Source organism: Xenopus laevis, chromosome 4L (assembly GCF_017654675.1).
Source record: "Xenopus laevis strain J_2021 chromosome 4L, Xenopus_laevis_v10.1, whole genome shotgun sequence".
In the NCBI taxonomy this organism is placed as follows: Eukaryota; Metazoa; Chordata; class Amphibia; order Anura; family Pipidae; genus Xenopus; species Xenopus laevis.
Window position 1 is genome coordinate 121,688,050 of NC_054377.1, and position 14,874 is coordinate 121,702,923.

A 14,874-nucleotide genomic window follows, 5' to 3' on the forward strand; every position below is an offset into this window, starting at 1 on the left:
TCAAGCAGAACCTGAATGATTCCAGTTTTCTTTGCACCTAAACATTTCCTAACCACATGGTGCCTGGGAAGCACATACTGAAATAGTGTTCTGAGCAATTCCATGAGCATTTACTAAGAACAGAGTTAGTATAATACAGGTATGGGACCTGTTATCCAGAATGCTTGGGACCTGGGGTTTTCTGAATAAGGGATCTTTCCTTAATTTGGATCTCCATAATACAAGTCTACTAAAAAATAACTGAAACATTCTAAACCCAATAGGACTGTTTTAAAGGAGAAGGAAAGTTAATGAAGTAGTTTATTGCCATTAGATTAGCCACAATAGTACAAGCTATTACACTATATTTATTCTGCAGGATGCTTTACCATACCTGAGTAAACAGCTCTAGAAGCTCTCTGTTTGTTTAGGCTAGCAGCAGCCATATTAACTTGGTGTAACATCACTTCCTGCCTGAGTCTCTCCCTGCTCACTCATAGCTCTGGGCTCAGATTACAGCAGGGAGGGAAGGGGAGAGAGAGAGAGAGAGAGAGAGAGAGAGAGAGAGAGAGAGAGAGGAGCAAACTGAGCATGCTCAAGCCCTAGCCCTGGGGGTTTAAGCTGAAACCAGGAAATCTGATACAGAAGCCCATGTCTACACAATAGAATGAAAAGAAATGTGGTGTTTCGTTTGACAGAGGACTCAGAGCAGCATTACTTTGAGGGTTTACTGGTGTATTCATATAGACCTTTCTGATAAGCCTTACTTAGTTTTAACCTTTCCTTCTCCTTTAAAGGAATTGCTCAGTGTAAAACTGGATGTCTAATATAATAATCAGAACACTAATTCCTGCTTTTCAGCTCTCTTGATTTACACTGACTGGTTACCCTGGTTATCAGAGACTTAAGGGGGGGCACATGGGTCATATCTGTTGTTTTTTTAATCTGAGCTGAATGCTGAGGATCAATTGCAAACTCACTGAACAGATATGTGGCTCCCGCTGACTAGTTAGAGATCTGAAAAGCAGGAAGTAGTGTTCTGGCTATTATGTTAGACATCCAGTCACTCCAGCCTTTATACATTACATTTTTGGCTAACTAACTATATTAGAAACATTTTTTTCCTTTGGCACAGCCTATCTATTTACACAGTTTTTATTTTCACATCAGCTACATCCTCCATGAGCTTTGAGTTTCTCTTTGCCAGGTTATAAATGGCAGGTCCATGAACCATGAGTTAAGGCATGGGAGATCACAGGTGGTAAAAGGGGTTGATAGCAGATCAGAAGCGAGAGTATATTTGCATTTAGGGGTAACAAAAAATATATGCATCTGTTCAAAAATGAACGCACAAGATCCTGTATATTGAGCCTGATTTTTCTGTTTTTGCTTGGAGGCCCTGTTCAGGATATCCCACTGAATCTGTCAAAGATGGAACTGCACTTAAGGGATGGCACCACCCATCATCCGCAATGTCTGTCAACTTGGGGACCTTTGCCAAGAATCTCCTGTCACTATATATATCACTAGACTAGAACTCTTTTCAGAAAAAATATATTTTCTGGGTTTCTAAGATTACATCCTAACAGAATATATGCACTGGCTCAGAGATAGATTGTATGTTTTTGCTTCCAGAACTATCTATTTAAGTGTATCTATTTAACCTGGTCTTCCTCACAAGCAATTCTCATAACCATCCTGCTTTGGCTCAATAACCAGATTTTAACAGAAACATTTGAATCTTTGTGCCCTTGGAATTGGCACATTCGCCAACACATGAAGGAGATTGGTTACGACCTGATGAAATGCGTTTGCCTTGACAGGTTCCCTAGGTAGTGGTGATCTGCTGGCAAACACATCCTAACCCAGAGACTGGAAGGTCCATCACAGGCAACAGAAAACCACTTATTTTTGAATGGATAAATCATATTAAAGTACTTGTAAAGTTGGATCTTTCAATTTCACTAATCCCATTATGTTTGCACTTAGCTGGATCCTTCAGTTCTACATTGCCCTAAAGTTCAGGCATGGGTGTCCACAAATAGGGGCGGGGGGGGGGGAACCTGGAATTTTGTCCCCATCACTAACTGCCCTATTGGACAGTTTAACCACAGCCCGAGGGTCTGCTTCCACAACTGTTGTTCACAATGGTTTTTTTTAACTGGAGCCCTTTAGCCACGGTATAGTCAGGACTGCCAGGTACAGATGATCAAAGGGTGGCTCCTGTAAATCTTTTGCTGCCAGTAGTGAGTCTCACAGAATCTTGAGGGGGCAAAATGATGTGGGGACCCTTTTATGTATGTTATGTTTGTTGTATAACTACAACACTGGATTGTGTCAAGAGCGGCAAAACATACTGCAATTCTAGTCAAACACTGCATATGCACAAATTTGAATACTGAGGGCAAATTGGTACTGTTTATGCTGCTATAAATCCTGGGACACGGCAAACCTGTATGTGTATTTGGGCATTAAACATTAAATTGCCACTTGTATACTATTATGGAAGCATTAAACATTAAATTAGCACCATATTTATATGCAATATACTGTACTTCTAATTGTAAACATGGACCATAAATAGCACTATTATAACATATATCTGCAGCTAGGCCCTATGAAACAAACTTTGTAAATATTAATTTATTTCCCGGCATTTACTTTATATAACACCAACGTTATTACTCAGCATATTGCAAAAAATATAGATCACACCCATCATTCCATGCCCTAGTGAGCTTACAGTCCCTATCACATTCACACACACTAGGAGGAAACCCATAGAGACATGGGGAGAACATACAAACTTTTTGTAGATAGTGCCCAAGCTAGAATTTAACTCAGGACCCAAGTGCTGCAAGGCAGTGAGCCACCATGCTGCCCATGGTTGTTTTATTGCTTTATGTGCAGTAATATATATATATTTATATTACATTATTTAAACATTTAATTAGCACCATATTTAAATGCAATATACTTTATTTTTCATTGTAAACATGGGCCATAAATAACACTAACACAACGTATTTCTGCAGCTAGGCCCTATGAAACAAATGTTGTAAATATTGCTAATTTATTTCCTGGCATTTATATAGCACCAACATTTATACTCAGCAGATTGCAAAACTTATAGATCATTCCATGCCCCAGTGAGCTCACAGTCCCATATCACATTCACACATACTAGGAGGAAACCCATAGAGACACGGGGAGAACATACAAACATTTTGCAGATTGTGCCCAAGCTCGAATTGAACTCAGTACCAAAGCTCTGCAAGGCAGTGAGCCACCGTGCTGCCCATAGTAGCAAGAGGTCCTCTGCACACAACCCATTATCAATATATTTAAGACAGAGACATTTTGTGCATACTGCTACTGAAAAATGCCTTACCCTTTAAACAAAACAGGGATTGTTTGTCCATATATTGCAATATATTTAAGTTGGCTAACTACGTCAAAGTCATCCCATATCTGGCCAGTCCTACATTCAAATTTCATCTGATTCATTAAGAATTCTATTGCTTCATTATACATTTTACAAAGGGACTAGGTTTTACCTGCAACTTACTTGCTGCTTTCAAAGTAAAACTCCCAAACTTGGCTGCCCTTTTATTAGACACCAGTGGGATCACCTGACTATAGCTGGGAAGGGTGGGAGCTACAACAATATATTTAAAATATATATATCTATATATATATATATATATATATTTTTTTTTTTTTTTTTTTTTTTCTTCTTCTTTTGTTGCAACTGTGTTAATAAAAGCGAGTGTGGTCTAAGGAAATTTCAACAATAAATCCAACAAATTCCTACACAAGGAAGAGCACACATGGGCCTCTCCTGCCAAGCCGTAAAGTGACTGTTCCTGTACTTCCTAGGTGAAATTTCCTCCAGCCCCTGAGGCTCTGCATGAACCTGTCCTGGGTCTGCATCCACCATAGACCCCTCATAGGAGCCATAACGAGCCAGTATTTGGGGGCCACCTACATTGACAGGCAAATGACTGGCACCTGAGCTTGCCACTTTGCATGTGACACAAAATAGATTGTTCCAGCTACAAGCCACTGAAACCCCCAATTTGGGGCATAGGGGATTATAATGTGTTCCTAGGGGAAAGTTCCTGCACTGGATAAGAACTTATATCTTGTAAATCGTTTCATTATTCAAAGAACGCTAATTATTGACCATTATTCACCACTACCTGCCAGTCACAGAAAACCTCTTTATACCCAGATCCGTCCATTCAGTTGGATGGTGACCCATCTGGCCAACTGTACTGAAGGGGACTTGGGTCACTCAGATACCTTTGAGGTTCTAGTTCTCCCTTGGCCCATGCAGTGGGAAATGTATTGGGTGAACTAGCTGAAACCCTGGCCCAGAGCCAATTCTGGAGCTTGTGCTGAATATTGTGGACAAAGCATAACAAACCAAGGGAAACAAAATAAAGCAAAATGAAAGAAAACAAATGCCTTGTGCATTCCTAAAGGTCACTAAAAAACTGAAAGAGGTAGATATGTGACGGATCGCCCTGCCTGCTGTATAGTGGAGTGGTGTTATTCCTTAGTGCCCTACCTCCTGTGTAAAGGGGACAAACTCCTTTGTGCCAGTGTCCTTTTACAAAGTGATGGAGAAAGTACAACTATCTTAAAATTCTATAATAAAAGGCAGGATGAAAACAGCGCTAATAAAGCTATGCTAAAATTCTCAATTGGCATCTTGAGAGCAGTGGCACTGATTGGATGACGTTGCATATTTAGGGCAACATTGCCCTCTAGTGACCACAAAGTGCATTTTTTTCTGCACATCTTGTGTTGGAGGATTTCACAAGAGAAACCAAGGGATAGATGCACATTATTATACATAATTTCTCACAAGCTCTCTGCCTCAGAAAAAATTACTGATGATTATAGTGGTTTATAAGTCCATTATTATTATATGTACCAGAAGTGGCATTGCCATTGTGCCAACCACTTTAGTATTCATGGCTTATTTATATGGTAAGTAATACACAGTTCAGATATCCTTGACATTTATTATTAACCCATACACTGCGGCAATGGAGGGATCTTGGCTCAGAAGTACAAAGAAGCCCCTGATTGGTAATGGAACCGGCTTTGGAATATATCAGACAAATAAGTAAAAAAGGCCATTGTGCCTTATATTTCTTCTGTCTGTGTTTACATTGTAAGTGGCATCTATAATAATAATTAGTATTTCTGGTTTTACACTATGGGATGCACCCCTCTTATGTTCGTATTTTAATGAAAGCTGTATTGTGGTCTTCCAGCTTCTATGCATCTGAAAGGGAAACTGACATATTTCACACATGTAGCGCTATAGTAAATTGAGTGGCGCCGTCTCTACTAAGAGTTTACGCTAATATATATTTGTGCTCCGGGTGAGACCTTTCTCTCAGGGGTGAAGACCTCGCAACAGTGTGGAGGCAGGGTGTAGCGCAACTGTAACAAAGTGCTATGCACAATAATTGGGTGCCAGTGGTTCTTTGTGCTTAACCAGAGAACTGTCAAGCCTGGGTTAGCGAGTCCAGATGTGAGGAGGCAAGGAATGGCCAAAACAGTCCCAGATGAAGCCAGAAGCGAGGTACCAAGGAGTAAGCAGAAGAATCGTCGGAGCAGGCCAAGGTCGGGGCAGGCAGAGTTCGTGCGTAACCAAAAACAAGCCGGGTCGGGGGCAGGCAGATAGCAAGCGAAGTCCAGTAACAGGCAAGGGGTCAAGCAGGTAGAAGTCAATCAGAAGTCCGAGGAAACAAGCCGAAGGTCAAACCGAGATCAGGAATCAAGTCACATCCAAGAGCTAGGATTATAACCAAGCAAGGATCCTTTTCCAGAGCGTCCTTTTAAAGGCAGTGTCTTGGCGCCAAACGTAAAGACGCCAGCGTCATCAGCGTCATCACGCCGCACGCCGTTGCGTCAGCGGACGTTTCGTCGCCCGCGTCCACTTCGGCGCGCGATAGTTTCCGACGCGCTTGCGTCCGCGTCCATGTTGACGCTCGTGCGCGAATAGACCTTACATTGCCCCCCCCTGAGGGGTGGCCTCCGGACACCTCTGGATGGTTTCTCAGGATGACTCTTGTGGAAAGCTTTGATGAGCCTCGGAGCATGGATGTTTCCTACCGGTTCCCAGGAATTCTCTTCAACAGAAAACCCCTTCCACTTGACCAAATACTGCAACTTCCCCCAACGAAGCCGAGAATCCAAAATTTGTTCCACTTCGAACTCAATCCCTTCTTGACAAACGACAGGGGGAACAGGAACAGGATGCTGGCAGGAGAAAGGACTAGAATAACATTTCTTCAATAAGGAAGCATGGAAAACTGGATGGATCTTCATGGACCCCGGAAGTTCTAATTCAAAGGTAACTGAATTAACACACCTTTTAATTGAAAAAGGCCCAACAAATCTTGGGGCAAACTTCTTTGACGGATGAGGAAGGCGAAGATTGGTAGAAGCTAACCAGACCTTGTCTCCGACTTGAAAGTTTGGGTCTGCTCCTCGTCTTCAATCCGCAAAAACTTTAAATTGGAGTTGAGTTCAGCTCAGTCTAGTCAGTGGCAGACTCAAGATACGGTTCATAAAGGTTTACTAAAAATGAACATGAACATGGTGCCCTCGGGTTTCTAAGAGATCTTAGTTTAGTTTAGGTCTGATTTTCTCAGACTCCCTTTCATCTGGTATGGTACCTATGTATTGGAGGAAAGCTGATGCCATTCCTATTAAAAGGGATTACAATCTCAGCCTAGCAATTATAGGCCAGTAAATTTGACATCCGTGGTGGGCAAATTATTTGAATAATTTTTATCAGCTGCAAACAGCATGGCTTAATGTCGGATAGGGCATGTCAGACAAATTTGATTGCATTTTATGATGAGGTAAGTAAGATTCTGGACAGTGGGGGGGCAGTAGATGTGATCTATTTGGATTTTGCCAAAGCGTTTGATACTGTGCCCCACAAACGACTGCTTTCTAAACTAAGGTCTGTTGGGCTTAATGAAGTCGTTTGCACATGGATAGGAAACTGGCTACAGGATCGGGTACAGAGGGTGATTGTTAATGGTACATTCTCTACTTGGAGTAAGGTTCTTAGTGGATCTTGACAAACTGGTGGCCAATGAGATTCAATGTTGCAAAAACTGGCCAAGTTGGGGTTGTTAACTTTGGGAAAGTGGCGCTTAAGTTGGGATATGATAATTATGTATAAATATATAAAGGGATCGTACAATAACCTCTCTAATGCTTTATTTACCAGTAGGTCTTTCCAGCTGACACGGGGGCATCCATTCCGATTAGAAAAAAGGAGGTTCTGTATAAATATTCGGAAGAGATTTTTTTACAGTGAGAGCTGTGAAGATGTGGAATTATCTCCCTAAATCAGTTGTACAGGCTGATACAGAAGGGGTTGGATGGCTTTTCAGCAAATAAACGAAGTCAGAAGTCAGGGAGGAATTTTTTCCCCCTCTGAGGCAAATTGGAGAGGATTCAGATCAATTAGAAGTTAGGCAGTTTATATATGACCTTAAAAGGTTGAACTGGATGGAATGTGTCTTTTTCAACCTAACTTACTATGCCACTATGTAATTGAGAATGCTCCCTCCCACAGAGCATAGGTTGCAGGCTGTTGTACTTCCTCAGCAATAGGGGGGATTAATATTTTGAATTCCTTATATCAGTAAATTGCCTTGTGTGTCAAGCATAGTTTGTCTCTTTTCAAGTAACCCATAGCAACCAGTAAGCAGGCAGCATTTACTAGTCAGCTGAGAATACACATGCAGTTGGTTACTATGGGTTACTAGATGTGCGCATACCTTATAGTATTTTATCTGTGTACAGTGCTTTGTGCTGATGATAATGATGACCAAGCTTGTTTCCCCATATATGGTCTCCTTTAATGTACCACTGGTTCTGGGAAATATGGCAGGCAGCATGAACACACAGGTGGCACACATGGAAAAGTACTTAAAGGGGTTGTTCACCTTTATAATAACATTTTGTGTGATGCAGAGAGTGATATTCTGAGACAATTTGCAATTGGTTTTAATTTTTTTTATTTGTGGTTTTTGAGTCGTTTGCCTTTTTATTCAGCAGCTCTCCAGTTTGCAATTTCTGCAATCTGGTTGCTAGGGGCAAAATTACCCAAGTAAACATACATTGATTTGAATAAGAGACTGGAATATGAATAGGAGAAGACCTGAATAGAAAAACGAGCAATAAGAAATAGCCATAACAATAAATTTGTAGCTTTGCAGAGCATTTGTTTTTAGAAGGGACCAGTGACCCCCATTTGAAAGTTGGAAAGAGTAAGAAGAAAAAGGCAAATAATTAAAAAAGCTATAAAAAATAAATTATGAAGACCAATTGAAAAGTTGCTTAGAATTGGCCATTCTATAACATCTTACACATGAACTGTTAGGTGAACCATCCCTTTAAAACATGCCCTGTATCCTAGACAGGTAGTTCCTGACATGTCTCCAGAAGTGTAGGCAACATGCAGCTGAAACAGTCCTACTCCATGTTGGTTTACAGTTGTACGAGGCAACATGGGCACTTGTTCAATCTAATGTATTTTGGGTAATTGGAAGAGAACAAGCCATATGGAAACAATCTGGGCCAATGAAGATTTGAAACCTGGCCAATATTGGCTATAGTAAGATGGTGAGGATTTCTAGATGTACTTCTTACGATTGTCAAAAATATATAAAGAAATGTAATCTACCTAAATGTGAAATTTTTTAGTTTGCGGACATTGGGTTTTGGCTTCATTAGGGCAGTTGATCTAATTAGATAAATTAAAAGGGATCTTATATTTATTTGATGATACCAGATGTCTTTTTCATCTGGTCTGAGATTGTTTCCAGACTAGTTTGGTTAAGTGGTGAATTGAAACTGCTGAGAAACGCAGAAAGAACATTAATCACTCAACAGAAAACGTCACTGTCAATTAATTTGTTGACCTTTAAAGACCAGGCTTTGTGTCTAGGGAGCAAGACCTATATAGGCCTGAAAGCACATTGTACACCATTAAACATAGCATTATACATATTTAATAATTGCCCCCAATCAGCTTTACAGAAAGTATCAGTACAGAATATAAATGCATGAAGTAATGCAGAATATGATAATATTGTGCTGAATTACTGAGAAATCATCATATTCCATTCATTCAGCTAAAAAGTGCTACATATACAATATCCCAATATATCATATGTCTGGTATCTACATAGATGTTTTTTCCCCAAACCAACACCAATGAATTTCCTACAAAGAACAGGATTGAGAAATAATGGATGGACTCAGCAATTTATTCATCCTGCCACGTGTCCTTTAATGGCATTATACACGGAGCTGGTACTGTATTTATCCTGCTCTGTTTCCTTTAAAGGCCTTATACATGGACTGGTACTGTATGTATCCTGTCATGTGTCGTTTAAAGGCCTTATACACGGAGCTGGTACTTTATTTATCCTGCCATGTGTCGTTTAAAGGCCTTATACACGGAGCTGGTACTGTATTTATCCTGCCATGTGTCGTTTAAAGACCTTATACACGGAGCTGGCACTTTATTTATCCTGCCTTGTCTTGTTTAAAGGCCTTATACATGGAGCTGGTACTTTATTTATCCTGCCATGTGTCCTTAAAAAGGCCTTATACATGGAGCTGGTACTGTATTTATCCTGCCATGTGTCCTTAAAAAGGCCTTATGCATGGAGCAGGTACTGTATTTATCTTGCTCTGTTACTTTGAAAGGCTTTATACACAGAGCTGGTACTGTATTTATCCTGCTCTGTTTCCTTTAAAGGCCTTACACATAGAGCTGGTAGTGTATTTATCCTGCCATGTGTCCTTAAAAAGGCCTTATACACGGGCTGATACTGTATTTATCTTGCTCTGTTACTTTAAAAGGCTCTATACACGGAGGTGGAACTGTATTTTATCCTGCTATGTGTCTTTTCAAGAAATGATACACTGAATTTCCCACAAAGAACAGGATTGAGAAATAATGGATGGACTCAGCAATTTATTCATCCTGTCACGTTTCCTTTAATGGCATTATACACAGAGCTGGTACTGTATTTATCCTGCTCTATTTTCTTTAAAGGCCTTCTTCACGGAGCTGGTACTGTATTTATCCTGCCATGTGTCCTTAAAAAGGCCTTCTACACGGAGCTTGTGCCGTATTTATCTTGTACATTACTGTATTTATCTTGCTATGTGTCTTTTCAAGACATGATACATGGAGCTGACACTATTTTTTCTGCTATATGTATTTTTTGTTATGTGTTCTTCTGGGGCTATTATACAAGAAAAGTGTCACTGTATTCATCCTTCTATGTGTCTGTGTTCTGCGGCTATTATACAGGAAATTGTCACAGTATTTATCCTGCAATTCTGGGGCATTATTCATGGACCACAACCTGTTTAACCTTGAATGTGTTATGGGTACATTATATATTAAATTGGTATGCCATTTATCTTCTTTTCTTGTCACGTTTTTGGGGGTGTATCATACATGAAATTGCTTCTGCATTTATCCTGCCATAGGTTCAGGGATATATGTGGAATTGGCGATGGGATACTTTAAAAACTTGTGTAGTGTGCAAAGTGCAATTTCAGGCACATCTTGCAGTGTTTTATACCCACAATGCAGCATTTTCACTATAACTCTAGCAACACTGCAGCTTTGAAGTGGGTCACTACGCCTAACACAAATGCAGCTTGTGCATTAAAACGAGTGCAGTTGCATGTTCGCTTCAACTCGAATTGGACTCTAGTTCGGTTGATGAGGGGTGTGGGCAGTTACATAGTCAAATGCAGTAATGGGGACCAGGGCAGCAGCACTATTATGGTGGTGATCGCTGAGTCTTTACTGTTTCAGGTAGGGGGTGGGATAGATATTTTTCATTTACAGTTGTGCAGTCTGTGAAGTCACTATAGATACGTGCCCTGCCTATTGACTAGGAACATATTTCATGCATTGCTCCCAATAATTGGTTAGAGCGTGACCTGAAGATTTCAATAAGGACTGTGAGTTAGAAATATTGCATTACAATATTGCATTACACCCACTCTTCTGTATGCTGCGCTGGACAAGAAAACTGCTGGAAAGTGTGTAGGGGTCTGGTAAATTAGCCACCCTTATTAATATTGGCAGGCAATTACCTAGTGCTATAGAAGCCTAAATAGGTCCTGACACTGTTAGATAGGGACATATTCCTGTATTCTGCCTTAAAGGGCATGCAAAATCTAAAATAGAATAAGGCTAGAATGCTGTATTTTGAATACTAAATATAAACATGAACTTACTGCACCACAAGCCTAATCAAACAAATAATTTGTGCTTTCAAAGTTGGCTACAGGGGGTCACCATCTTGTAACTTTGTTAAACATATTTGCAAGACTAAGACTGTGCACATGCTCAGTGTGGTCTGGGCTGCTTAGGGATCGTCATAAACAAAGCTGCTTGAGTTCTGCATGGCTGAGAAGTAAGGCGGGGGCTCCCCCTGCTGTTCATAAGTATGATTGTTTCCCTTCTCAGCAGTTAGGGACCATCTGATAATTCCAATCCACAGCAGTAAATCAAGGGAAAATTTCACTGCATACAGTAAGGTTTATTATAAAAATGGTACACATTTTTTAATTAAAGTATATTGGTTTCTTTTTCATAATAATGGGATTTTAATTTTTGCCTTTACATGCCCTTTAAGCTATGCCCCTTGGAGTTCTCAATTGTCCAGTAGATGGCACTGTGCTATAGTATAAAGGTCTGGCTAACAATGTACTCTGGGTAAATTGCTTTAGCCCTTAACTGAGCAGGCAGGAAGGGAATGGGTAGAGGAACTTAGGTAGATCAAGCATAGTAAAGGATACGCTATACTCTGTAATAGGTCACTCTAGGAGTGACAGACAGGTTATTTAGTTAAGCAGCCGAAGGCTCCGTGTGATTGGGATTAAAATCCCAGGCACTGATTTCCGAGAAGTAGGGACTAAGTGTACTTAGGGATGTAGAGATTCTCCTGGGTTCCACTTAGGGAAAAGACTGAAACTGGGTGTACCTTCAATTGCTGCTGTATATGCTATGCTCTGTTGCTCTACGTTCCTGTTGATTTCTATGAACTCCTATGTGGATGAATGAACTATGTTCTTGTAAGGTCTATTCGCGCACGAGCGTCAACATGGACGCGGACGCGAGCGCGTCGGAAACTGTCGCGCGCCGAAGTGGACGCGGGCGACGAAACGTGCAGCTATTAGGTGGCTCTGGGAACTCTGACTCCTCTATTGTATACACTGAAGAATCTAATTGATTTAACACATTTGCCTTTTCTCTATCTGTTACAACCATACTGGTACCAGCACGGTAACATAGTTACGTAGTTACATTGGGTTGAAAAAAGACCAAAGTCCATCAAGTTCAACCCCTCCAAATTAATATACTTAAAAAAAAAATGGGGGTTAGTCTTAGCATCTGCCGCTATGCATTCCTCATTTCTAATCTTTTCCTTCCAGATTGCTGTTTTACAATTTAGTATTTATATTCATTAAATACAGCTTCTGTCCCCACATATTTGTAGTTTTTAAAGGCCTTTCTTCATTCATATTAACTTCTTTATTTCTATATTCAGCCACATAGAGTGGTTCTTGGTGCTCAATAAATAGAGAACAGTAACAATTTAATATAATTTCAAATGAAAATCATTGCTGTTCTATGTTCTTAGCAGAAAACATAATGCCACAATCTATGCTCTGTAGGGCAGCCCTTAAGGCGCTGTTGCCCGAGTGTAAAATTGTTTTGCACCAGACATTAAATTAGATCACATTATGGTCACTATTGCCAAGGGGTTCAATTACTTGCACATTTGCTATACTTTCTGGGTCATTAGAGATCACTAGACCCAGTATAGCATTTTTTCTGGTTGGCTTCTCAACAACCTGTGCCATAAAATTGTCATGGAACAAAACAAGTTTATTAACTTGTTCCCATTAACTGTACTGGCAGTACTGTTACTCCAGTCAATATCTGGGTAATTAAAATCCCCCAATATCATTACTTTCCCAAAACTAGCAGCCTTTTCTATTTGCATCAAGAGCTTAGCCTCCTCCTCACTTACATGCAGGTGTCTATAACATACTCCTACAATTAATTTGCTGGTTTACAATCAGTGAAAAGCTCCACCCACGAGTTCCTCCTCAATTTCTAACATCACCTCCTCCTTTATATTAGCTTTTAAATCCTGCCTAACAAACAGACATATACTTCCTCCTTTTCTGTCCCTCTGAAACAAAGTATAGCTGCTGATATTAATTGCTCAGCCATGCAACTCATTCAGCCATGTTTCAGCCACACCAACCACATCATATTACCCTTCCAGTGCCAGCACCTCCAGCTCTCCAATTTTACCAGTCAGATGCCTTGCATTTGAAAACATATATTTAATACTGGAACCAGAGTGAGAATTTTGTAAATACTACATGTGGTCTTCCCTGTCCTTAACAGTACCTCCAGCCAAATCTCCTCCCCCATTTTCCCTTCCTATGCCCACTACCTAATCTAAGCTGTTTTACACTGCACCCTACCCTAGTTTAAAATCTCCAAATTGACCAACAGGTTGTTTGACCAGTTCCTGCCAATAGTTTATATGATGGGATGGTGCAAATAAATAGGGCTCCGCCTATTATCAGGGTGGATGTACTGGGGAGCCTGGAGTAGAAAGCCCCAGTACCAAGCTTTAAACCCTAAGTTGGCCAAGGGTCTTAGTAAGTTGGGGAGCAGGGACTTTATGAATGAGGATAATGTAGTAGTAGACAGCTCTGTCATTGCACTCATAAAAAGATCATGAGACAGACAGGCCAGGCTGGCAATAGCAGTATTTTGCTCCACCGAGGAGAATTAGTGTGGACCTAATTGTAGGGACCACACCTAGAAAGGGGCTATCTAGAGGGTCTATCTCACTAAGGAGTGATGATATCCCTTCACAATTTCCTGTAAGTAATGGGGCCTGACCCTTTGTAAAACTGCTTTATCTTTGCACTAAGCGCAGGGGTGCCCAAAATGTAGATCGGGATCTACCAGTAGACCTTTAGCTGGTGATCAGTAGATCTCAAGACAAAGTCAACAAGCAGCTTTTCTAAATCACCCTCCTGTTTCATATTTTTCAGAAATTTATGTTAAGGTTAGATAAGTAATAGTTGTTTGTTAAATATAACAATATACATTTTCTCATAAATCAATATATTTTATATAGTAATATTTCCATGGAACAGAATGCCAACAGTGCTATTATGGATGTAGATCCTAATGGGACAACATCATTAAAAGTAGACCTCACATTAGTAAAGTATGGGCACTTCTGCACTAAGGGCTCACTTGCCTCCTTTATTGAAAACAAGACAGCTGTTTTTGGTCTAAACCCAAGTAATTGTATCTCACAAGCTTGTTTTGCTAGATTAAAGTGGACCTGTCACCCAGAAACAAAAAGCTGTATAATAAAAGTCCTTTTCAAATTAAACATGAAATCCAATTTCCATTTTTTATTAAAACATTCATATCTGTTGTAAACTCATTTAAACATTTCAGCTGTCAATCAAATATTGTCTGCCCCTCCTCTATGCCCTGGGCATAGAGACGGGCAGACAATTACTTTCACTTTCCATTCAGCACTTCCTAAAAATTGCTGCTCTCCACACATTCTCCCGTTCTCTTCACCGTTTAATTGTGTAGCCAGGGCATGGGGATGAACATCAGGTTCCCCATTCTTGTGCACAAACAAGATTCTGAGCTGATACAAGGCTTGTCTTAATAACAGTGTTCACAAAATGGCTCCTGCCTGCTTGCTGTAATTTTGAATTCCCAGACTGAAGGAAAAAAGATTCAAATAATTTATA